The following is a 27601-nucleotide window of genomic DNA, read 5'->3' as shown; positions in this document are numbered from 1 at the left end:
TCCATTTGGGCCAGGAGGATTAGAGATGGAAATGAAGTTAGAAATGAGAGGAGGCCCAAGATGGGCAGGTGAGAAGGAGAGATTTATACTGGAACAGTTGGAGCCAGCAGCAGGTAAGAACCTACTTTTCCTTTCATGGGAGAAGGAATGCCATTGAAGAGCTTTAAACAGAGCAGTAACATGATATATGTTATTCTTACCAAAAAAAAAAATTAGTCAGACATTCTACATTTAGAATAGCAAGTGTGGAATTCAGTTCAGAAACTATTGCAATAGTCCACTTAAGAGGAAACAGAGGTTGAAGGGGGATAGAAAGGGAATATTTATGGTATCAGGTGCGCTGGGCAAGAGCTGCTGCTGTAAATTCCATTTTTCTGATTTAGATTCAAAGGATATTTTAAATTTTACATATACATATGGCACCAAGCCTGAACTGTTGTATACTCATGGGGCAGTATTACTGCCCCTCAGGTTATGGGTGAAGAGGCACTCAACAAATGGTAGGAAAAAAATAAAAAATAAAACCCAGGTCTCTCAACTACTAATCCAGTATACTTTCTGGTTTATAACAAATGTTCAACCTAATGAGATTCCTCTGTATTACAGTCTAGAACTGGAGTCAAGATTTCATCACTCCAATGCCAATATAATTTGCATGAAATACTTTGCTTCTGATGGTTCTGGAAGTGACTCTGGAAAATCAAGTTTTTCATTTAGAGTAGATAACTTGACTCTCTTCCATATCATTCCCATCTCTTATCAACAAATCCATACACTGACTACGCAACATTCCCTCCCTCACACATCGTGAGCACGTGCTCTCCTTACGTCTAAACCAGTGATGGCGAACCTATGACACCACGTGTGTCAGAGGTGACACGCAAACTCATTTTTTTGGTTGATTTTTCTTTGTTAAATGGCATTTAAATATATAAAATAAATATAAAAAATATAAGTCTTTGTTTTACTATGGTTGCAAATATCAAAAAGTTTCTATATGTGACACGGCACCAGAGTTAAGTTAGGGTTTTTCAAAATGCTGACACGCCGAGCTCAAAAGGTTCGCCATCACTGGCCTAAACCAACTCCTTGTCTGCAGAATGAGGATAACAGTGCCAGGCCTCACAGAGACATGCAAACCACAGAGAAAAATGTCTCTCACACAGCAGATTCCAAATAAATGTTCATTATTATACCTGCCCTTCCAATCTTGTCTTTTAAAGTGAGTCCACATCAGCTCCCTGGATTGCTCCAGGAAGAATTACATGGCTTTCTCACGTTTTGTAATTTGATTTTTATATTTTTCATTGTGCTGTGTATGTCCTGACTAAAGTACACATGTCTATATCTCCAATTAGAATGTAAAGGAAGTATATTTATATTTTCATCCTCCATGAGGCTAGCATAGTGTGATGGATATAGCAGATCCCAATAAATAACTACTGAATTCACTCATATATATTCTAATTAGTAAATCACTATTTTAAAATAAATTTGCTGGGAAGAAGATTATGCGACACACATCACTAGGGTAAATGAATGTACCACAGAACTACACTTGATAAGCTAGTCTAATTCACCTATGATTTAGGAAAAAAATAAATAATTCCTTATACACAACACTATTCATAAGGTAACGTCACAGGCTTGCTAAGAAAATATTATTTTTTGTTGTAATATCTTGCAAGTGTACAATACCACCTCACCCAGCTTCTTAACCATTTCCACATCCCTAGCAGAATCGTCTGATCAAGCATGTGCAGGGGTCCACTGACTGCGGGCCAGCCGTAGTGCTTAACAAATGTTTCCCTATATTGAGCTTAAGTCAGTCATTTTATAACTTCTACTCATTAATTCTTACTCTGAAATTTATACTATAAAGTTTCTACTCCAAGGAAATTTATAATGGGAACCACATTCTTCTAAATGGCAAGCTGCATCCTCTCTCTACAGTTAAAACCAAAGATGAAGGGGAAAATGGAATTTATAGGATAAAAGGTTTTACTGTTTACTTTCTTTTAGCTAAAGTGATGCAAATGGATGTCAATGGGCTGTAGATAAATGTGGAAGAACAGCAGTACATGAAGTCCAGCAGCCAAATGCAGTGGGCAGATGTGGAGCAAGGAGGTACAGAGAAGCGCACATACAAACAGAGCCTGCAGTCAAACAGGTGCGCTTATTGGACAACCGAACCCCTCACGGGCCACATCACATCAAAGACTTCGATACTTCCGTATCCTTTTTTCTCAGTTTCAGGCTGTACATGGTTTCAAGCTAGAGATATTAATAGTTGACCATTTTCCCATTATCTCTGCTCTATGTAAAACGAGCCCATGAAAACTTACAGCAGGTTCAATGCATCACAGAGAGATCCAAACATAATCTAGAATTTGAAAACAGAAAACAAACAGAACACTATGACCTAAAGGATGGAATCACTACTTGCATAATGAAGCGGCCCCTGCCATCTGGGCAAGGCTTTCTTCTTATATTATTTGCTTATCAAGGAGTGTTGCAACACGGTCTTACAGATCAAAAAGGCAGCCTTGGAGAGTAACTGTTCAGCCCATAGTATCTGCTGAACATTCTGTTTTTCCAGCCTTGGAGAACAGATCTAAGGACTGTTGAGCATTATTACATCATTACTGTCTCAGAAAACCTAAAAGTAGATTTTCAGGAGACCACATTCATTAACTCCTTTAAAAGTGATACTGTTAGCCATGGCAAGTATATAGCATTGGATTATTAGTACATAATACTGAAGATAAGAAAGTTAACAACCACTCAATTTAAAAAAGCTATAGTGGTCACCATTCGGAATTATTTTTTTCACTTCTGGATGTCTATTTCTGTTAGCATTTACACAAACAATTGCAACTCCCACCTCCCAATATGTTCCTGCCAGCCCTGCTCACACTTCTATAAAAGACACCAAGCTTACTCATGTGAGGAGATTCAGCCGTGTCTCAAGATAAAATAGAACCATCCTTCCTTCCTTTCAAATATTACCAAGACTTCTTCAGCTTAGGAGCAAACACTAAGAAATATTCTGTTTCTAATTAAATAGACCTAGGTTATTTGTCAAGAGTTTTTGCAAAATAATCTAGCCATCTATCAATGTTCACAGTGACCGTCAATAAGACCCAGGCAATACCATGTTGCAAATGTCACATGGTGGACCCAACTGGGTTAACTGTAATGAACCTGCATGGAAAGATATGAAGTATAGCTGGTCTCCAAATTAGGAATAGACTATATTAGCCAGATTAATGCACAAATTATCCTGGAATTTAGAATCCACTTTCCTTTAAAAATTTTTGGAAAAATAAAATATTTTTTAAGCAGGGGGTAACTTTTAAGAGTTATTTTCTTACACTAGGGCACAAAAAACTTATGAAACAATCATAGTAAGAGCAGCAAACACAAAGTTTTTACTATTTGCAAGGTACTGTTAGGCAGTTATACTTAAACTACATAACAATGGTATAAAGTAGGTACTATTACCCTCTCTGTTTTACAAATAAGGAAACTGAGGCAGAGAGAAGCTAAGTGATCAAGGTCAAAAAGCTAATTAAATGATAGAGCTGGATCCTAACACAAGTAACTCTTTAAGAAAGTCACAGAAAATTTATTCTAAAAATGCATTCTTTGTAGATGTTCCCTTCCCTAGTCGCCCTCTTTGCTGTGGCCTGAAGCAAACCCATCAGTACTTAACTGACACCCACAGCCAACCCTAATCTGAAAATTGCTCTAGTCCAGTACAACCTGATACCGTGGCTGCTAGCCAAATGTGACTATTTAAATTTAAATTATTTTTTAAACGAACTAAAACTAGATAAAATGAAAATTTCAGTTACTCGGTCACATTATGCACTTGTAAGTGTTCAATACCCCAACTTCCAGTGTCCATGACTAGCATATTAGAGAGAGTGGATAGAAATATTTCCATCTTTACAGAAAGTTCTATTGCATAGCTCAGCTGTCTGACAGACTTTTCCTGCACATGGCCAAATAGTAAAATTTTAGGCTTTGCAGGCTACATAATCTTTATAGCAATTACTCAACTCTACCATTGTAGTGCAACACAGCCACAGACAACCCATAAATAAATGAATGTGGCATTGTTCTAAAAAAACACACACACAAAAACAGGCAGCTATCCCACAGGCCAGTTTATGGACCCTTATTCTAGATGATTGGAGTTTTCACCCAAATTTCCCCTTAATTTCTGATCTCCGACTATCCTGTAACTTCCCTTCCTTAAGCAGCAAAGAAAAGAACTGTATAGTAGGATTACAGAATCTCCCTGAGCTCTCTGTGAAGAGAAACCTGTGTCACAAAATTCTTCTATTTCATCTCTTAAGTGATTTTACTCCTGGTGGTCTGTGGACCACAGTATGAAAAGACTGCTAGCCTTTTAAGCACGAGGTGTAAGAAGAGATGGAGAGTTTGGTAGTAAAACCCGCTCTAGAAGCGGTAACCCCCAAGCCACGGAAAGAAGCTATCACTGAACCCAACAGCCCCAGGAAAGTGCAAGTGTCGACTGAGTAGGTGAGAGTTCTCAAAGGGGTCCAGCAGAAAAAGAGCTCCGGGTATCAATTTTTTTATTCTTTAAAGGAAACTGACCTTTTGGCTCTCATGTTATGTAAGTTACTTTGCTTCCATGGGTTTCATGATGACCCTTCAGTAACGACTTTCATCGTGGATTGATGTGTTTATGTGGTTGGTGTGTTTTGTGATTTGTGGTGTTATCTTCCTAGAATGAGAATTTGTCATGTTATTGAGAAATAAAATTTTTATGAAAAATAAAATTTTTATCACTATTCTAAACAAACAAAAAACAAAAAAGACCCTAAATGGAGAGTGTGTTCTGTGGTCCAGAAGACCCACCTCCCTGCTCCCTCCTCTGGTCTCTGCTCTGCCCATGGCTCACTCCACATCGCCAGCATGTCCTTCCTCAACCGCAAAACTGCCATAAGGCATTTGCACTTAGGTTGCCTCTGCCAAGAATGATATTTCCCTATTATTCCATCTGGCTTATACCTACTCTTCCTTCAGGTCTCTGCTCAAGTGTCACCTAGTGAGAACGGCCTTCCCTGACCACAAATACCCCTTCTGTTGGTCTGTCTGCCTATCCTGCACTTACTCCAGGATAGCTAATCGATATCCATCAAACGTATGCTTACCAGCCCCATCCACTATATGGCCTCCTTGAGGAGAAGGACTTTGTTAGGTTCACTACTGTATCTCTAGCTCCTGAAACTGTGCCTGGCATAGAGCAAATGATTGAAAACTACTTATGACATGACCTAATGAGTGGATGAAGAACATGTAACAAAGCCACATTATATTATGGTATTTTGTAAAGGTAGTCAGCTATTTTGGAGCTTCTCACTTTTAATCTCAATCGTATTTTAAAACTTATAATCTAGTAAAATCCCATATTAAAGAAAAATCAAACAGCAATATCTGACCATCAAAAGGACATTTGTGCCCTGGCTGGTGTGGCTCAGTTGGTTGGAGTGTTATCCCATACACCAGGAAGTGGCAGGTTCAATTTCAGTCAGGGCACATACCCAGGTCCCAGGTTTAATCCCCAGTCAAGGCACGTATGGGAGGCAACTAATCGCTGTTTCTCTCTCACATTGATATTTCTCTCTCCCCTGCCCCTTTCCTCTCTCTAAGGTAAAAAAAGAAGAAAAAAGGGACATTTGTATTTTAAGTCAAGTCCAAAGACAAAGATTCTACTTGGCTACTTAATATATAAAATAACATTGATAGTTTTATTTAGGTATCCTGTTAGCCTTATAATGCTCTTGAGGGGTAAGAATACAATGTGTATTTCCCCATTTAATAATGAGAAATCAGTCAAAAGAAGTTGCCTTGTCCACACATACTCAGATCAGTAAACAAAGCTGAAAATACATGCACCCTCCCCCCTCACAGTTCTGCTGAATCTTTAGGGCCAAATTATTCAAATTCCACTTGTGAGATATTCCTATTATAGAAACTACTGAAATGACAGTCACAGCCAAGTCTTAGGAGAACGAAGAATGAAATGGATATGTGAATAAATATTCTCACTAACCAATTCAGCTAACCTCCTCTTCGACCAACCTCTTAACATCTTTAAACTACTGCAAAAGGCAGCGATTTTCATAAACTAATTACTAAAATTCTAAGGCAGTGGTTCTCAACCTTCTGGCCCTTTAAATACAGTTCCTCATGTTGTGACCCAACCATAAAATTATTTTCGTTGCTACTTCATAACTGTAATGTTGCTACTGTTATGAATCGTAATGTAAATATCTGATATGCAGGATGATCTTAGGTGACCCCTGTGAAAGGGTCGTTCCACCGCCAAAGGGGTCGCAACCCACAGGTTGAGAACCGCTGTTCTAAGGCATACCCAAAAATATATTTTTTGCTTATCTGGTATAATTTTGATTCATTCATACCCGATGGCTATTGTTGTATTGGCTGTTGTCATTTTTTTATTTGACATCTAAGAGAAAAGAGGTCAGTGCCCCCATCTAAATAGTCAGGTATTGCATGTTTCAAACATACTTGGACCCACCCCCTGAAAATCGTTGGCTTAAGGCACTATCCTTACATTTACCTAGGAACAGCAGTGACACTCTTTAAATGCCAACTTTTGGCTACAAGTCAAACTAAACACCGGCAATTCATATTATTGCATACTTCATCAGTCCCAGATGATATTGGCATTCTATGTCAATACATCCTGAGTGGGGAGGATTACAAACAGATGGCAAGATCTAGACATGTGGCCCAATCCTTACTGGGCACAGATTATTTTTGTTAGGTGATAAAGTTGTTGCAGCATAACAATAATCCTTATTACTCTTAATGAGACACATACAAGTATAATACCTCTCTCAATAAACAAAAAATAGTTTCATACTTCTAGGAGAAGTGAAAAAAACCAGATTCATCACCTAGGGGTCATATATAATCCTACTCCCATCTTATTACAGATGAGAACATTGAGACACCCAAAGAAATGAAGAGATTTTCCCAAAGCCACAGTTAGTTTTTGGGAGAGCCAGAACTAAAACCCTATTCTCCTGTCTCCCAACTCAGAGTTCTATATTTACAAGCTTGATAATCCATGTAAACTGGGACCTTTCCCTCCTACTTTTTCCCTTTAGTGATCTTTTTGGTTTTGTGTAGAGGAAAATTAGTCATTAAACAAAGTGCCCACAGACCTTTTGATTGTTAAGTGCTCCATAAATATTTGAGTGAACTGAACCAAATCTGGATATGACTTATCCTCATGAGAAGCAAATGCTTAATACTTCAGTCTTAACCCATTTGTGAATTTTGGTTTCCATAGCGATAAATAACATTTACTGCTACATGTGGTCTGACTTACATCTATGAACAAGCATTTCCTGATGAATGGCAACTCCCACAAGATATAATTTTCCAAATATTTTAGACAGCTGATGAGGAAAAAGCATTCCCCATAGAAAGATTAATAACCGATTAGGTCATTCAGCATTGAAAGCATTCTCAGTTTGCTATAATATAGCTGATACTCTGTCCTTATTAATTTGTTTGAGGAACATAAGGGTAAACATTTGAGCTTTTTAAACAAATCTGACAGAATTATGAAATCTAGGATTGTAAGACCATGCCATAAATTTCATTCAGTAGTTTAAATCAAGATAGTTTCCAATCCTACATAATGATAAAGATGTAGTTCACATTTTATTTCTTCAACAGTTAGTTTCAGCTTTACAGAAGGGTCCTGTTTTATAAGATAGTGACACCCCTCTCCTACTATACCCAGCATATTAGGAACGTAACAATTCTGTCAGTCCATTCTGAACATAAACATGAAGTGTTTACATTTATGTTCAACAATCACCTAGTCTTGCACTGGAACATTTTGCGAGGGGTAGGTCAGTATAGCCAAAAGAAGCTATAAAAAATGTTCAAGGTATTAAGTCTTTAAAAATATAAGAGGAACCTAAGAAGGTATATATGTAATTATACATTTAGAAATATTTTTTTGTCCTAGCATCCTCTTTCCAGAATTTTTCTCCTAGCATCCTCTTTCCAGAAGACTGCAACACAGAAACTGGTTTCGACCTCTTTTCTATTTTGCAACTTCATGTTGACACCTTTGAGGTGTTGTTGAGTTAAAGGGAAGGGAGTCAAATATTTTGCAGAGAGAACAGGTTGAATCCTGTACGATTACAGAACCCTGTCCACCCTCATTCTAAGAATATTTCAACAAAATTGCCTTTGGTGAGAACAAGGTGAGAACAAGATAACCGTTCACAGTCTGGGTAAAATAAGTAAATCTAGAAGCCTGATTGTAAAATGGCTTAAAAATCCATTTATTTATCTCAGGTCACAAACTATTTCCACCCGCAATTCCCAAAATTCGATCGCAATTTCAACTGTACACTAAACCTCTCCCCAAACATGTGGAAAGCAAAATATTGTTAATTAAGAGTGACACCTCTTAAAAATATTCAGTCACGCAAGCTAAGCACTTATATACCTGGCATAGCAGGAGGTACGTACGTGGCCTGTAGTTATGCATACTGGTCTAAGAGGAGAGAGAGGCAAAGTTGGGGAAGATAACAAAAACAGACCAGCATTCACTTCAGGGATATGCAGTTGCATTAAGGAAGCAGGCAGCTCCCAGAGGAAGTTAAAGAGCTAACTACAAATACTATTTGGTGTCTCCAAAGGACATTACAGAGATAGCCCTTCGATATAACTGGATATATTTCTCATAAGATGGCTATCATTATGAAAATTCTCTCAGAGATGTGGAATGAAGAAACCAAAGCTGGGGAAAACAGAACAGACTACTAAGGTGTCTGGTATAGACTATGACTGGGTTGGCTCATGTCTTGCCTCTTCTCTTCCAAACAACAGAATAAAGTCCTGGTCACTAAAAAAGGAAAAAAAAGAATAAAATAAAGTCCTGGTCACTACAGTAAGAGGACCCACATAAAGAGCAAAGAAAGCATCAATAGCTAACTAACTGCCTCTACCCCCGAGCCTACCAGGCAGACCTCATGTCTTGGCGAGGAGTAGTATGATCGAGAATGGATATGCCACATCTCTGAAAGCATCTAGCAGAGCACTGTCTACATAACAAGATGGTCCATCATGCACCCAGGGCAACTCAGTTCGATGAGCACTCACCTGGGAAGCACCATGTAGGTTAGCAGCATGCTAGCTATTGTCGGTAGATAATTTACATGGAAACCATAGTACTTGTCGCCAAAGAACTTGCATTTAAGTTGGAGACCTGATATATTCTCAGTAAAGTGATGATGTATAGACCTAAGCCATATTCCAATTTATAAAATATAAATTTGAAACTGCAAAAGATTGCCAGCTACTGAGGAAGAGATCATTCAAGAAACTGAGCTTTACTAAGTCGACAGAAATATAATGGCCCTAATGTCTAATGAAGGTAAAAGCCACAGGTGCCCAAACTGGAGAAATAGGAGACAGCATTTGAAGGCAAACAAACATATATAAAGATGATAAAACAAAAATACAAACAGGTGCCTCATAATATAGTCAGTGGAATTTTACTACAGACAAGAGCCACTGAAAGTATTAAAATATATCCATCTACCCTCTGTACCAGATACTATGAGTTGCCAACACTTTCAAACTGCAGATCATCAGGAAGTTTTATAATAATTCACTGACATAAATCATTATAACTGTAGAGATGATGGTTAAGGTTATCTTGTTAGTATTCATGTAAGCAACAGGGGGGAAAAAAAGTGTTCATGAAAAAAATGGAACTCTATTGCTATCAGAAACCTAAAAGTAATTATGCCTTATGTAAATCAATGTAAATGCAAACAATCTCAGCTTTGAATTTTGTTCAAATATATTTTAAGTCTAAGAGTAAATATAGTTTTTAGGAGTGGTAAGAGGATATCTCTTGAATATCTGAACCCTAAAAGACTGTTATGCACTTAGAAAAGCATTTCTGTGTTTTTTATTAATCATTAATGAGGCTCCAAATACCAATTCAACCTCAGGTAATCATCTACTCACTTTCTTTAACGAAGTACAAAAAAACAAAACCAAAAAAACACACAAAAAAACTTTGTTACATTATACTGCCCAGGAGACTGTGACACTTAACCCTAGGTATACATAGATAATCTGGTTCTGTAAACATCAGACAGCTGCAAGAAAAGACCAGAGAGATCCATCATACTAAATGCTTGGGGTCTGTACTCTTTAGCAGTGGCAACTGAACTTTTCTTCGCTCCCCTTTTATCTGTAAACAACTTACAATTTTATAAAATAATGGGAAAACTTTAGTAAAAATACTAATAGTTGAACCAAAAACTTTTCCTGCCTTACACAACTATCTGAGGCCAGGAGAAACTTCAGTGTTCATCAATTTTCTAGAAAAAACTAAAGGGCAGGCAAACACAATGTAGCTTCTATCTTCTAATTTAACTGACTAAAGCAGCGGTGGCCAACCTTTCGGACCTCACGAACCACCGGATGGCGACCGCTGGACTAAGGCATCCAAGATCAAGAGAACAACTAAAGTTCTCAGACCATCAGAGCAGAGCCTTGAGCCTAAGTCTGCCACTGGCTTCTATCTCCCCCTCCCCATCTGTTTCCAATCCCACGCCCACAAGTCTGCATCAAAATGGCACCTTTTCCAGGTCTCCTGCACTAGAATTTTTAAAGTTATCTTCAAGTTTTCTGTCTCTCAACTCCCACATCCAAAAGGTTACCAAGTCCCAATGGTTCCACCCCCAAAATCTTTTACATTGGTCCTCTCCTCCCCTCTGCCTAAATCTAGGCTTTAACCCAACTGAACTCCCTGCCACCCATCTGCACCTACTTGGCCTATCCTCCACAATTCTATCAGTTACATTTATTTAGAAAAAGAAAATCTAATCATGATCCCCCACCTCCCCTAGTTAAAATCCAACTTTCCCAGGTGTGCACAAAGTTGCAATAACCACTTCAGGTGCAGCCATGGCCACACACACCCTGTGAGGTCCCTGCCACACTCGGCGGCACCTGCAGTGAGCAGGCCAAGGGGGCAATGACAAATCCTCCGTCAAAGTAATACTGAGTCAACATGTATACATTTCCCAATTCCCGAGCAATGCTCTACTCTCGGCCCGCAGACCACATGCGGCCCACAACGACTATTTTTGCGGCCCAGCCAATATCCCAGCCAATATAACGGTATGTAAGAAACGTCTTAATAAAAATTGTGTAACTTAATTTTTACAATATCCTGTTATACATAATTATTAATAACGAACTACAATGTTCGCTAATGACTAGAATCGTGTTGCATTCATTTCCCTTATGCACCTTACTCACAGGTGCGCCATTTCTCTCCACTAATACTAGCAGCAAATATTTTAGCAGCTGATTGCCACGTCATTAGTCTTGTACTGACTTGTTTGGTGTGCGCAACAGGAAATATTTCGCTTTTGGAGAACAAGAAAATAGGTTTATTTGCGTTACGCTTATTAATTTGTGCAGTTATTCAGTGTCTGGTAAGTTAATGTTCAAGAAAAATATTAATTTTTATTAAAATGTTCTATTATTTTATGTTAACGATTACTCATTTCTTTCAGCCCTTTGTATTCAGAATGTCTCTATGAAAATAAACCTATGCTTCTATGAAAATTGAAGCTTTTGTTTTTTTTTCAGCCCACATAAACTTAAACCTTGTTTATTTGGCCCGTGTTAGCCTTTGAGTTTGACATGCTTGCTCTCAACCGAGTACAATGTTTTAGAGCAGTGGTCAGCAAACTGCGGCTCACGAGCCACATGCAGCTCTTTGGCCCCTTGAGTGTGGCTCTTCCTAAGCCTTAGGAGTACCCTAATTAAGTTCATAACAATGTACCTACCTATAGAGTTTAAGTTTAAAAAATTTGGCTCTCAAAAGTTATTTCAATTGTTGTACGGTTGATATTTGGCTCTGCTGACTAATGAGTTTGCCGACCACTGGTTTAGAGCATTGCCCGGAGCCTGGAATCCTCCTAGCCTGCCCCTTTATAGCTGGTATGATACTAGGCAAGGTACTTAATCATGCTGAGCCTAAATTTCCTTTTCTATAATATCGGAATAAGAGTAGGGCAGACCTCACTGAAATGCTGTGTCAATAAAGGACACAATATACACTTCTTAGCACAGTCCCTAGCGTATAGTTAGAGCTCAACAATTAGCTCTTTAATACTCTAAGAGTTAATTTGCCTTATTTGGCAGGGATTTAGGTGAGGCTATTTACATAAATGAACCTTATTGGCACTATGGCTTAATACCTTTCATGTGTGTATGGTGGTAGCTACTAGAGAAATTAGGCAGATATTTTAAAAGACATCTGCATAATCTGAGGAGGCCTGGTAGCTTTTAAGAACTTAATTTAGGGATGCTTTATTTTGCAAACCCTTTTAAAAGTAATTTTTAAACTCTTGATTTGTCTGCTGCATTCAATGTTACATTTTCTTCAAAATAATAAATACTTTGTCCGAGACACCAAAGGCCATTTTTTGGCTTGGTTGTGTGGTAGCTTAGCACACTGAAAAGAAATCTCTTACATTTGGGCTCATCTTCCACCTTCTCTTCCTTCCTTTGCTTATCAGAGACAAGGACTCCATTTAGTAGGTTCCTGAAAATCAGAGATTGTTCAACTGCTTCTACTTAAATTTTGACCTGCTAATATCAGTCCTTATTATAGAAGGCAGCTATATTCTCTCAATCATTCAGTCCTTGAAATCTTAGTAATCCGAGTCACAATTTGTATCTTTCAAGATTCCCACAGGGTGTAATTTCTTCTTAAACTGTAACCCTGAGAGTCTAATAAAACTTCATTTTCAGGAAAGAAAAAAATTCTAAATTAAATATCTTCACATGAAAAGATGCTCTACATAATCATTAGATAAATGTAAATAAAAAAACACAATGAGATACCACTTCACCACTACTAAGATGGCTACACTAAAAAAGATAATAACAAGGGTTGGCCAGAATCGAGAGAAATTGAAACTTTCATCCACTGATGAATAGAATGTAAAGTCATGAAGCTACTTTGGAAAAGTTTGGCAGTTCTTTAAAATGTTAAATATAGATTTACCATATGACCTACCAATTCTACTCAGAGGTATATACCAAGAAAAATAAAAACATATGTCCACACAAAAACTAATACACAAATGTCCACAGGAACATTACACACAACTGCCAAAAAAGTGGAAAAGAACCCAAATGTCCACCAACCAATGAGAACAGATAAATAAAAATGTTCTTAAGAACTGTTTCACAATAATGTGAATTTAACACTGGTGAACAGAATAATTAAAATGTTTTGGTTCATCTATACAATAGAATATTATTTGGCAATAAAAAGAACCGAAATACTGACACATGCTTCAACATGCTGACCTTGAAAACACTATGCTCAGTGAAAGAATCCAGGCACAAAGGACAACAGATATATGATTCTATTTATATTAAATGTCTAGAATAAGCAAATCTACAGCAACAGATAGATTAGTGATTTCCCGGGGACAGGGGGATTGGGAAGAATGGGGGATGGAGTTTCTTTCTGGGTGGTAAAATATTCTAAAATTGATTGTGGTAATGGCTGCAAACTCTGTGTATGTACTAAACACCACTGAATCATACACTTTAAATGAATCAATTGTATAGTATGTGAATAATATCTCAATAAAGCTATTAAAATTATATATGCAAAAAGTAAGCCATGTTGTTATGTTTGGCTCAACTTTGGGCTCTAACTCGGCACGATTAGCACAAATCTTCCTTTTAAATTAAGTATAAGGACCTAATATACTTAAAATCCTCCCTTCTCCCCTAGCCACTCTTGCTATGCTCTAACCATACACCCTCAACAGGTTTTCATGCTCCAGAGCTACAGGGTGACCACAAACAGCCAGAGACTCCTTAACAAAGAAACTGCAAGGCCTCACCTCAGTGAACCCAGAAAACAAGGCTTCCCCATCCCTCTCACCGAGAAGGGGCTTTGTAAGATGCAAGGATAGGCTAGGAGGCTAGAGAGAGGTAGAAAACCAAGGGACTGGCCCACTGAGCCAGAAACACAATGATCTGGCTGTATGTTTGTGCATGGTCTGTGTTCGACTGTGAGCATGATGAGCAAGTGTTCTCAAACGGCGGTCTGAGCATCCCTAGAGAACCACAGATACATTCATTCAAGAGTCTGAGACTTCTCCAAAATAATCTCTCCATTTCGTGTTTTCATTTCAGTGTTACTCTAAAAGACAGTGATACTAATACACACCGAGTCATCTGAATGACCCCTTACCAATACAGCACTGACATTTGCATGTATGACTGCAGGGGCACCAAGCAGTCCTCATCAGCAACAGCACTTCCGATGTGCTGGCAAGCACACGTGCCAATGAGAAAGGTCAATTATAAACATTTATCAAGTAAGACCTTGCTATCATGACACCATGAAATGAAAGGCAGTGGAGTACTGTATGATATTTATTGCTACAGGCTAATAAGGAAAGGACATTGGCAAACCTGATACATAATCAATATAGTCACACCAAGCAAAGGTCAAGTGACAGTAAGACATTCATAATAATATCTTCATAATGGCATGGAGGTCGTACAGAAAGAGGTTTTATTTTAGTGACTCAAAAATTACAAAGAGGAGGCAATGACAAGAAAAAGTTAAGTTTTCCAAAAATAATGTGAACGAGTCATTTCTATTATCAACTGATTTCCTTCAGCAGTCAGACACTTAGCTGCTTGCTGAAACGTAAAAATTTTTCCATATCTGTAAGAACTAAAGTTAACGAACATATTTATTTCTGATTATAGCAACAGTTGAATTATATATATGTTTGATATTGACTTAAGTAACTCTAGAATGCTAACCTTATCTTTGAATGTACAAGAAAGATATTTACAGCATTAGCAAGAAATTTAGAAAGCATTACATCTGTAATTCAATGACTGGCAGATTTGTGGTCTGGTGGTCCTGAGATAGCAAGCAAGGTCTTCAAGTCCATAATATGCTTCTCAAGAACATGTTTATTGTAAACAAGTATTCCTTGAATTACTATTATCGAAATCAAAAGACTCATATGCATTAAGTATATATTAGGATCCAAGGCAACAACTTTATGTGTTTTAAAAAATCAACATTGGTGATTTAGTTTCAGCAAAAGAACATTCATTCATTGTAGTGATGCTGCTGTAATTAGCTAGCTCTTAATGATAGGAAAGAAGCAAAAGGAAAGCCAAACATTATAGGCATGTTATTTGGGCAGCTTCACCAAGAAGCTGCAACTTTACACTCCCCAGGGAACCACCAGTCCATTCCCTGCAGACCACTGGGGGAAGGGACTGGACAAAGGGGAGATGGATGGCTAGGCAGAGTAAAGTTAGGGTGACCTAGGGAGGTGCCTTGTCAGTCAAACCTGGGAACAGAGATCAATGGCCAGAGGGGACAGAGCCACTGCAAACCCACAGAAATCTCGGAATACAATCCCTAAAACAAAGGAGTTTGCTCTCTTGGCTCTTGTGGTTCTCTTACTACTGCCAGTGTTCCCTCCATAGACTTGTGGCCCTGCAGACACCACATGCAAAGGACTGATGGACTACAGCTGGAGACACAAACTAAGCTAGCCTGATGCTCGACTGGACTGTGTCCCCAACAGAAACTCCGGGCAAAGGCTTTCATCCTAGTCCTACTAAAGGTACAGCTGGACTTCTTCCTGGGCGGGATGAAAGGATACGGGACCCTGGAAACTCAGGGGTTTAATTCCACAAAAATAAAGCTTTCTTCAATATCTCATTCTCCTGTGTGAGTCTCAGGAAAGTCTGTTTCTTGTGACATCACAAGAAGGCACTCCCCCCCCCAGAAACAGGTACAGAAGGCGAGTGCTCCCCACTGAGAACAATAGCAATATTTTTCATTTAAATGTAATGCTTTTAAAAATACGGTTTGCATTTATTTGTGATTTTTCAAGTGTTTTAATAGTTACAAAAGAGAAATAAGCGTAAGGAGTATACAGCTTATTACATGTCTGTACATATCTATCTATCTATCTATCTATCATCTATCTATCTATCTATCATCTATAAAAAGAGGTAATATGCAAATTAGCTGGGACGCCATAACAGTCATGACCAGCTCAGGAGGAGGCTGCACGCGCAGGTGGGCGGGAGGGGACTGTGTGCGTGGTGAGGCAAGCCACGGAGCGGAGACAGGGGGGCCTGCCCGAGCCACCGCAGACACAGACAGGGGAGCCTGCCCAAGCCAAGGAGCGGACACAGATAGGCCTGGAGTGGACACAGACAGGGGGCCTGCCCGAGCCGCAGAGTGGACACAGACAGGGGGCCTGCCCAAGCCGCGGAGCGGACACAGATAGGCCTGGAGTGGACACAGACAGGGGGCCTGCCCAAGCCGCAGAGTGGACACAGACAGGGGGCCAGCCTCGGCGCGCCAGCAGTCCCACCTCTTCGCCTTAGCTGCAGAAAAAACACCTTTTCTGACCGCTCATTGGCTAAGCTCCCGGTACGCTACTTGCAGTGTTCTTGGTAACTTGCCTAGTAAGAATCCAAGAAGGTGATCTAGGGCTTTAACACCACACTCCTGGAGGAAAAAACGAAGGTCTGCTGCTGGAGGGGCTAAGAAATGTCATATCCTGCCCTAGCCAGTTTGGCTCAGTGGGTAGAGCCTCAACCTGCCGACCTCAGGGTCTGGGTTTGATTCTGATCAAGGGCATGTACCTAGGTTGCAGGCTCTTCCCTGGCTGGGGCCCAGGTCAGGGCTCATGCAGGAGGCAACCAATTGAAGTGTCCCTCTCACATTGATGTTTCTCTCTGTCTTTCCCTCTCTCTCCCATGCTCTCTAAAAATCAATAGAAAAATATCCTCAGGTGAGGATTAAAAAAAAAAAAGAAAAGAAAGAAATGTCATATCTTATCAAAGAGACATCTTGAAAATGCCTAAGGAAAGTTGTGATTTTTTCATGGTGAAGGGACTAGAGTCGATGTTGATGAAAACACCTTGGCTGCGGGCCGACAGTGGCAGCAGCAGCGGGGTGATGGGGGTGGTGCCTTCCCCTGGCCGGTCACCTCTAAGCCATCAGCAGGACATCCCATGAGGGCTCCTGGACTGTGAGAGGGGGCTGAGGGACCCCCCCCACAAAAAAAAAAAGAATTTCATGCACCGGCTTCTAGTTTAATATAATTAGGCAAAGCTAATTTATTTCAACAAAGGGAGTTTGCTGAAAACTTAAAGAGATACATGTATGGCTGTCGGATAAGCACTACTGTAAGTACAATATAGGAGTTATTTGGAAGATGTTCGTGCAGTCAAAAAACATTTGAGAATCTAAACCTACTCTTTGCTACATACTAGGAGAGAGTAGGAAACAAGGCAGACATGTCTATGACCTCATGGGACTTGGAGTGTATTAGAAAAGACAAGTCAATGTATTAAGTAAAATATGGGGGAGGTAAAAGGAAACAAACAGCAGGGGGACTTTAGGGTTAAAGAGAGTTTCTTGAAGGATATGACACTTAAGATAAAAAGAAGACAAAGAAATTAGCCAGACAAAAGTGAAGCAACAGAGGGGGGGTGGGGGGGAAGAGTGCTGTAGGCATTAGACACACCCTAAAGGCTCGTTGTCATGAAAACAACAGATTAGAGGAACGGAAAGTTCTGTGAGGCTGTAAATGAAGCGTGAGTCTTGAGTACATTGGGGGAGAGTAAGGCACTGGGTGTAGACTGGAGATGGAGGCAGGGACTTCCTCTTGCAAGGTCTGTAAGACTTCTTAAGGAGCGTGGCTTTTAACCCCTTATGAAGGAGTTCTGAGGGCAATGAGAAGTCATAGAGGGATGTTTATATGTCCTGACATACTGAGTTTTGTTCTCAAAAACACCCTAGGACAGTGGTCGGCAAACTCGTTAGTCAACAGAGCCAAATATCAACAGTACAACGATTGAAATTTCTTTTGAGAGCCAAATTTTTTAAACTTAAACTATATAGGTAGGTACACTGTTATTAACTTAATTAGGGTACTCCTAAGGCTTAGGAAGAGCCACACTCAAGGGGCCAAAGAGCCGCATGTGGCTCACGAGCCGCAATTTGCCAACCACTGCACTAGGAGCACTGGAGGGCAGAGGCAGGGAGGGCAAGAGAGATCAAATAAAATTTAACAATTTAAGTTTAAGATACAATTGAGACAACCTGGCAACTCATTTATGGTGGGAGTTAAATGAGAAGGATATACTATGGAACATACCAAAGCGGTGACTGGTGGATGGTCTCTCACAAGAATTGCAGATCCTTGCAAGTTGAGGACCACCTGCATTCAAAGACTGCTTTGTTCAGTTGTTTGAAGAAGTATTTTGTTTTTCTTGCCATTTCATACCTCTGCATCTATTATGAATAGTTTTTTTTTAAAAAAACACAAAAACAAACAAAAATACTACTGACTTGCATAATCACTCACACCCAGAGGCGGCAATATTCAAAACAAGTCTGTGTTCTTTTTGGAAAGTCTTGGTTCAAAGACAAAAATCAGAGAACAGACAGATTTTTTCTTCTTTTTTTTGGGGGGGGGGGGAGCAGGGGGCGGTCAAGATCCTCAGAGTGACTGCCAGCCAAATCTTTTGATCCTTACTATTGACATGGTACTTCAGGGCAAAGCCAAGAACTACTTAAGACCTTTCTCTGATGAGACAATGGGAAACAGCCCCACAGAGGTACTCAGGTTTAAGAGGCTGCAGCCCTACATTTTATGCCTCAAAAACAAGGATTTAAATTCAAAAGAAATGGGAACTCAAGTTCAAGTGACCAATGCACCTGGCAGAATTTAACCTCACATTAAACCTCTCCCTGCACTTTCACCATTTTTCTAAAAACAAAGAACTCTGGAAAAATATTCCCACAACCCACCCCCTTCATGCACACTTATAATATTTCAAAAACGCTTAAAAACTGGAACAAAGCAATTTAAAAATCTCAAAGGGTCAGAGCAACTGGAATTAGTTTAAGAATGCATGAGACATGAAAGACACCAAAGCTTTATACACAGGGCAGCTTCTTCACACCAAAGCACAAGAAAACAAAGGAAGAACTAAACTACTTCAGACCACGGAAAACATGACTTTAAATTCATGTCTGGCCTAGCCTACGACAGAAACATCTCAAACAGGCGTGCTTTCTGGGGGCTCCCTAAAAGCAAGAAGTACAAAAAGGAGAATCACAATCATTTTAAATATCTTGAAAGTGAGAGACAGAACTTCATTAATATTCCAGGTTATAGGGATGACTACAGAGGCAAATGGAAGCAGAGGGCCCCGGGGCCCACCTCCCCTGACTTGCCACATAGCTCAGCCCATCACCCACTCACAGAACTGCTCCATCTTCACTCTGGGTTTGCCTCTACCCGCTTCTCCAGGGGTCACAGATAGTAAGACCATGTACATGGGTGGTCATTTATTTTGTTTAAACAACAATTGTGCTAGGCATTGTTCCTCATGCTTCACAAATAAGAAGCACTTAATCCTCTTAACAACTATATGATGCAGCCACCATAATTATTCTTGTTTTATACCTGGGGACTCTAGAATTTGCCCAAAGTCAAACAGCTAGTAAGTGATACAGCGGAAGCTTTGAACCACTCCATCATCTGACTATGGAGCTAGAAGTATAAAGGTTATTTTAATTTTCTCTTTTTTTATTTATATTTTCTTTAAATGTGAATTCATTACTTTTATAATAGCAAAAACCTAAAAGATCATTTTCACTTTGAAATGGCAAGCCAAAAAAGCGAGAAATCAAAGTTTTAGCATAAAAGATTTAGTTGAAAATATTACTGATTTGAGAGATATCAGAGAGTACAGACATTTTTATTTCTTCCAGAAAAGCTTAAATTGTACATGTCCTTTATCTTGAAATGGTTCAGATAAAAGCCTGCCTGAAGTAGATTTGTTAGCTTTCTTTCCCAGCACTGATGAAAGCTCACTTAGCAATGAAAAGCTCCTCTAATGTGTGTGTGGCCTTCAACTTAAACTAACTACTGAGCTTTTGGGTTCCATCCATAAAGTGGGAATACTAACTTGGTAAATAGTATTTGAAGACTATTGTAAATATGTTGTCTTTTGGCCTTACTATTACTGCCCCCTAAAATATATGATTTACTCATCTAGAATTAAACACTAAGAGCAGAAAAACACATAAAATATTTAATATATTTAATACATTCTATGTATTTTATAAAATGTACATTAATTTTGCAATTGTACAAATATGATTTTAATGCTCAGTGTTTTTACATTTGCAGTTTTTAAATTTTGCTTCACTCTTTACAATCCACCTCCCGAAAGCACACAGGGTGCTCAGCCTCTCTGTGAGCACACTGCTCTGATATCCAGCTCTCGGCCTGAACTGATCACAAGCCCATTACTTCTTTCAGAGAGTAAATGGTTCCAGAAACACACAGAGGAAACAACATGAAATGAAGAGACGAAAGGCAGATCGAAATTAGTAGCTCCCGACCTTTTCCTAAGAGTAGTTATTAGAGCATTATGGTTTACATGTATAAAAGCAAAGATAACCTATTATACTATCATTTCTTTTGGGGCAAAATCTCAGGGTTGCAGATAATCCTCTTTCCCTGTATTTAAAATAATGAGAGGATTATTTCTTTCCTCCATTTACAGTTCTTACCCCCAAATCACATCTCACTTAAGTAATTTTCACAGGAGGACCAAAAGAGCAGACAGAAAGCTACAATGTAGACTTTGACAAGTTAAAACCAGAGTGAGGGACCAATGGCAGCAAGTTAAAAGCACCAAGACCAACACAGGTAATGCTTAGATAAATGGACTAACAAAATAACAAACCCATAGATTTTTCATCATTGTTTCATCACTATTATTTTCATGTATTGTCTCTCCTTCAAATATTAGCAAAAAAAAAAAAAAAAAAGTCGAATTACCCTTATGCCCCATACCTTCTATTCCACTAATATAATTTAAATTGCAAATATACATTCATTAACATTTAAACTTAACTATCCCAGAAATTGACATCTAACCACTCCTTATAAAGTACCTAACATTAAAATATTATAAAGAAAACTTATTAAATTTGTTTATATTTTTGCATTCCCTTCAAAATTTGTATCTACTATAAAACCACTATAGCAATCAATGTATTGTGAATGAATTCTTTTTTTACAATTACTTGATATTTTTTCTGTTTTTATTTATAGCAAAATGTTTAATTCTATTAGCTTCAAACAATGTGACTGCCACTTCATTTCTTACCTTAAATTATATTTCCTGACTTTAATAAAATATATTAAAATCGAGACTACAATTTTTTCACCTGGAAATAGAGAAAAATATTGTTTGCTTTTCTAGACTTTCCTTTCATAAGACTCAAAAAGCTTCACTTGTCTTTTGTTTACTTGGATGAAGCAGATAAGTGGCAGAAGAGAATTGCCCCAATTTTCCAGGCCAACAAACTATGATATTTTATAAAGTTTACTAGAGGCCCGATGCACGACATTTGTGCATAGGTAGGGTCCCTAGGCCTGGCCGGAGATCAGCTGATCTGTGGGGCAACTGGTGGGATGACCCCCGCCCCCACACCCATCTTGGCCGGCCTGGCGCTGCCCACTCGCCAGCCCCACCCACTGCCGCCGGTTGCCTCCCTCTGCAGGGCAACCAGTGGGGCGATTGGGGGGTCCCCCTGCTGGCACCCACCTTGGCTGGCCTTGGGCCTGTGGGCAGGGGTCAGCTCCTGCGTTGAGCGTCTTGCCCCTTGGTGGTCGTTCCACCGTTTGGTCGATTTGCATATTAGGGTTTTATTATATAGAATGATTTTTCTTAAAAACACCTGACAGATAAGTTGATAATAAAACCATTTTTTTTTATATCTACATTTCATCTATTTGCACTGAGCCATGCCATTTTCTTAAACCTTAAATTGGATTTAGTTTACATGAAATCACAAATAAATTCAGAAGATATAGTCAACATCAAAAGAACAGTAATGGTGATTTTCTCTAAAATCTCACAAGGGGAACCAAATTTCTTGAAATCCAGACAGACCAACAACCTCAACTAGTTACAATCTCTTCACTTATTACCATAGACAGTACCCCTAACAGCTGTCCAAACAGAGCAGGTTTCATACCAACAAACCAAAGAACTATTGCAAGTTCTGTGTGAAAAGCTATGCTTTAAACTAGTTTTCAGGTGTTCTTAGTGTATTCATTGCTTCCCGAAAAACAGGTGAAAGGCATAAAGACATTCTATGTAGACAAGAACTTAATTATGCAGCAAGAGAGGGGTTTGGTTAACTCTGTACTAAGTGGAAGCCTAAGTCATTCTGCGGGTTCATTCTCACTTTGCAGGCAGAGCAGGTACAGGACTGGAGCTGACAACCTTCCCAGTGCAAGGGGAGGAGCAGCAAAACCGCTGCCCTCTTCCTGCCAGGGGAGTGCTGGTGGCTGCCGGACAATGTGCTCATCTCAAGCTGGAAACAGAGAGAGGGTATAAACTGTAGGACCATGAGAGATTCTCAGTTTGTTTACACTCTTCCTTTTTCTTCAAAATGAAAAGAGCCTTGCTGTGTCTGATTATAAAAGAAATATCTGCTTGCTACTACAAAAAATGTAAATACAGAAAACTATAAAAAAGAAAGTAAAAGTCATGTATAATGCTACCACCCAAAGATAACTAATCTTAACATCGTGGTATATATCCTACCAATTTTTTTTTCTATGCCTACACACACAATGTTTTTGTTGGGGTATTTTTAGGGTAACCACTAAAAATGTAAAGGAAGTGTAACTTGGTAGGCTAAAAGAGGAGATGAAATGGAATTATATAAAATGTTCACTTAAACCCACAGAAGACAGAAATTTCTAAAAAGGGAAAAGATAAAGAGCAAATGCAGCAAATAGAAAACAGTTACAAACATGGTAGATATTAGCTCAACTATATCAATAATCAAATTAAATGTGAATCATCCAAACATGGCAATTCAAAGACATAGATTGTCAGAGAATATTTTAAAAAGAAAAAAAACAACACAGACCAAAACATATGTTATCTACAAGAAACCCGTTTAAATATAAAGAGATAGGTTAAAAATAAAGGAAGGAACTGAAATCTGTTTTTCTACCTTTTTAAAAAGACAGGTGCAGTAAAAAACTAATCTATTGAGATATAGTCCATAAATGTCTCAATGTATATATAATTTTCCCAATATGTATAAATACTGTCCAACATTTCAAAATGTTGACCCATTTTGTACTATTTGAGGAATATAGAATTGTATATTATTTGAACCCACAAATTAACTGATGAACACTTAACACAGAATCTCCCTAACCTTTTTTGTTTGTATCTCACAAACAAATCTGCCAGCCATAACACAACAGATTACCTATCTTTAAAAGGGGCTCTCACTCCTTGTTTCTAGAAGCAGAGAAACATTAACAAATGTGCTTATTCCTACCTGAGAATGTATGTGTATATATGTATATAGGTATACATTTAAATGAAACTACTGTAGCCGATTCCTTCTTGAATGTATATAGTTCACTGTTCAACAGAAGCTGCTAAACTTTTCTTACTAGCAGAGCTATGAGATAATTTACTGATCTAGCAAGTTCATGTGTAGTTGTTATATGGCTTTCCTCTATTCTTCCTAAATTTAATGCCTGGAAGGGCACGTTCCATTGCTGCATGTCTAACACACCCATACCAATAAAACACACCTTGGAAACGGCCTCTCCTAGACATATCAGACGATTTCACATATACTAAAGGTGTGTTTCTAAAATGTACACACATATGCTGGCTCCTCGTGTTGTTGTTGTTCTTCTAGCATGATTACATTTGGTTTTCTGAGGTTAGAAAACATGACTGAGAATTTCCCATTTTGAGATGATGTGGGAATCTTTGATCTCCACCACTGACTTCACAGTCAGGCTACATAGTTTATTTTGAGAAAGCAAATCCTTCCTGTTGGTTCTCAGGAAATGGAAGAACACAATTTTAGACTATGTTTTAATGTTGCAGTTTAAATGGCTTTAACTTTTTAACTATGTTTCACTTTGAAGAATATTTAATTATACGGAGAAATTGAGACTTTCAGAAAGAAACTACAGCAATGGGGTGGGAAGAGACTAGTATTCCCAGACTTCAGCTAAAAGGGTAAATTTTTTTTAAATGTCTCACTCACACTGTTACACCCTGTTTCTTCCTGGGAAGAATTTTCCAAGCATTAAGTTGTGTAATAGCTTAATGAGGAAAAAAAGAAATGCCCAAATTTCTCTCAAATATGTAACAGCATAGAGAAAGATTAGAAGCTTAATTTTCAAAAGAGTGTCCTGTCACCTGTCTGGGCTTGCTACAATTATTACAGCAATCTCTGGAGCCGCTCATGTGACCTGGATTCACCTTCAAATCTAGCCACACCTCTAGGGCTTTACGATGTCATTCCTGTTCTTCTTAATAGGAGGCCGAGACAGTTAAATGGCTTTGAAGGGTAAACCTTCCTGGGGAAGCACATACCCAATCGAGAAGAGTGATGAAATGCTTCAAACTACTTCTGACTTCTATAGGCAAAGAAAAACCAAAGCGTAGAGAAGGCGTTGGGAGGTAGGAAAAACTTAAGGTAAGATGCTGTACATATGCTTAGCCTTCTCCAACTGTTGGATTCTCTTCTACATGCCACACCTTTCACCAAGAGGGAGAAACAAACCCAGTGAAAATAAAATGCAACCACACAAAGACCATCATCATCACCACCTTTATGAAATGACCCGCTGCTGGCTCAGGGGGCCAGGGCACACAGCAAACCCACCCTCCCTACGCCTTCCTTGCACAACTCTCATCACAGCCCCATGTTCCCGTTCCCCTTTCCTGCCACACCTCCTCTCTCCCAGTGCCAGGGGCAGGGCAGCAGAGCAGCGGAACACTTGGGCGCGGCCAACTGACAGCTGTCCTGGTCTCATGTTGTCAAATCCCCAAAGGCACTGGCATGACAGTTGCTCTCAGAAGAAGTCATGAATGATAAATGACAGGAGCCTAACCACTCTTATTCTTCTGTCCACTCATATTCGTCTAACGGTGTACGAGCCTCACAGAAGTTCTGAAAATTACAAGCGACTTGAGAGGACATTTAGTGTAACTTCCTCCACTGAAAGGTGGAGAAACCGGGGCTCAGAGACATTAGCTGACTTCCCAGAGGCCATCCTCAGTTAACGGAAGAACCAGTTTTCCTTTTGTCCTGCTCTCTCTCCCTTCCCCCCACACCCGTATCACCATCTTAACATTTCAGGCAGGGCCTCTGTTTTATTTTAAAAGGTCATTTATGGTATTCAGCTTCATCAGGCAGAAAACAAAAAAACCCACCAGCACCGAATCCCCACGGACCAAACCCCGACAGGGCCCTCGGATGACACAGGACTATTACTCATCCTAAATCAATGAGCTCCTTTTTCCGAGTTAATTGTTACTAACTTTCAAATGTCTTCTCCAGGCCTCCCCACTCTCAGTGGATTTCACCTGCTCCTACTTTACTGAGGAAACACAAGCCATCAGGAATGAACTTTCTCAGCTTCCTTCCCCTCCACGTGCACATTTACCCACCATCAGACAGAGCTTTACTGAGTCCTCTCCTGCCCCCAAAGGAATGAATGTCCCTATTCCCTCCTAAGACAGCCCCTTTGAGCACGTTTGTATACCAGACCCCGGCCGCCCTATCTTTTCGGGAACCTCACTCCATTAGTTGTTCTCCCTTCCACCTTTAGTCCCTCCAGTATTCTCAACCAAAACATAAGCTCCAGTCACCACTATGCACACAAAATACTCCTTCATGGACTAATGTGTACAAACACACACACACACACAACTCGCTACACTCGGTGCCCCCACTTCTCAACTCCTCCTCTTTCCTCACCCATGACATCGACTTTTAGACTTTAGAACTCTTCTGACTACCCACTGAATACCTGATTCCCAAATCCAGTCTCGTTTCAATCCGTGCTTTACCTGACCTTCCTGTGGCCTCTAACAGGCCAGACAGCTTTTCCCTACCTATTTATTACCTGGGCTAGGTGGCGAGTTGCTTACCCAAGCTTTAGAAAAATAGCTTTTCTATAACAATAATGCCCTAGCTGGTTTGGCTCAGTAGATAGAGCATCAGCCTACGGACTAAAGGGGCCCTGGTTCGATTCCTGTCCAGGGCACATGCCCGGGTTGTGAGCTTGATCCCGAGTAGGGGGGGCATGCAGGAGGCAGCTGATCAATGATTCTCTCCCTCTCCCTCTCCCTTCCTCTCTGAAATCAACAAAAATATATAAATAATAATAAAATAACAATAATTATTTCAGGGGGTATTGTTGTAAGGATTATATGGAACCTTACTCCATCATTGTTCTCTCTTCTACTTTAGGACATCAACAGTCCCCTTTCTTCTTCCTCCCTCTCTCCCCTCCCCCTACTTTCCATCAAATCAGTAATTCTTTCTACTAAATAATTCTCAAATCCATCTGCTCTCCTTTTCTTTCACACCGCCTTTGCCTTAGTTCCAGTCTTCACAATTTCTAGCTGGATTTTTAAACACCCACTGCACTTCTCCTTGCTTCCTTGTAACATTATCTGAAGACAGTTATTTGAGCATTAATTTCACCTTTGACGGTTCCACAGTTCTCTCAGGAAAAAGCCTGCACTGCCAGAAGGAGCATGTATGGCCCTAGGTAAGCTGGACCAAGAATCTGCATAGAGGCACCTCCAGCCTCTCCCCCCTGCACCATGACCTCTCTGCTCCGGTCACTCATATTCCGTGTTCCTCACACACTGAGCAATTCTGGGCTCTGAACCTGGGCAGTTTCTTCTGCTTTAACCCCCCTCTGATTAAGCCCAGTAAATAATACTATCCTATCCCTTCAATCTTCACCAAAATCCCCTCCTATATGATTTCCTTACTAACGAGAAAACAAATCACTCCCTCCTTTGTACCCCACTCACCATTATTATTTACCACAGGTATTGCTGTAAATTGTCTCACATTCTAAGATCCAGTTAATGATTTATGTGTCTATCTCTGGAGGTCAGGCACTGTGTCATAGATACATTGTATCTTCAGAACTTAGCACAATGACTGGTACACAGCAGGTAGGAGGAAGAGAGATAAGGGAACGAGGATTTAAGTTCAGGGCTCAGCAAATGTCTGCTGAATGAAGTAGCTTGGCTGTCAGAATAATTGAATAAGAGAGACGGCAGGTAAGACAGGTGGATCTGACAGCTGTGCGGTGAGCACAGAGGAACCTGAATGAGAACTGGAAAGCATCCTCCCATTTGAAGTCCTCTCCTGAGTAAGTTCAGTCAGGTCAGAAGCTGGGGCTGTTATACTCAAACTCAGTGAATACCTAATAAATCCTGTTTAAGGCACAATAGGAAAACCCTTCCAACAGTCCAAGGACATTGCTTTCATCTGTCTAAATAGGTTTGGATTCTAGAACATTCTACATTACAATTTTATCAGACTTTGTGCAAGCTTAGT

The 27601-nt window shown here is 39.5% G+C and overlaps 1 protein-coding gene across 10 annotated transcripts in view; it reads right to left on the bottom strand.

The window, feature by feature from the left end:
* The window catches only part of LRRC8D (leucine rich repeat containing 8 VRAC subunit D), a 117848-nt gene that overhangs the window by 59764 nt on the left and 30483 nt on the right, over positions 1 to 27601 (bottom strand). For 6 of the 10 annotated variants that reach the window (XR_002830361.1, XM_023757629.1, XM_023757627.1 and 3 more), the window contains exon 3: positions 4627 to 4756. The exons of 2 other annotated variants lie outside the window; for them this stretch is intronic. The gene's annotated coding sequence lies outside the window, so the exon portion shown is untranslated. Of the gene's footprint in view, positions 1 to 1518; positions 2384 to 4626; positions 4757 to 18308; positions 18446 to 27601 lie in introns of those variants that run through there. 2 more of the 10 variants (XM_023757631.1, XR_002830362.1) reach the window with 2 other exon arrangements.

This window comes from Myotis lucifugus, unplaced genomic scaffold (assembly GCF_000147115.1).
Source record: "Myotis lucifugus unplaced genomic scaffold, Myoluc2.0 scaffold_110, whole genome shotgun sequence".
Lineage (NCBI taxonomy): Eukaryota > Metazoa > Chordata > Mammalia > Chiroptera > Vespertilionidae > Myotis > Myotis lucifugus.
Note: the sequence above shows the minus strand (reverse complement) of the source record. Positions and strands in the feature narration are given on the sequence as shown.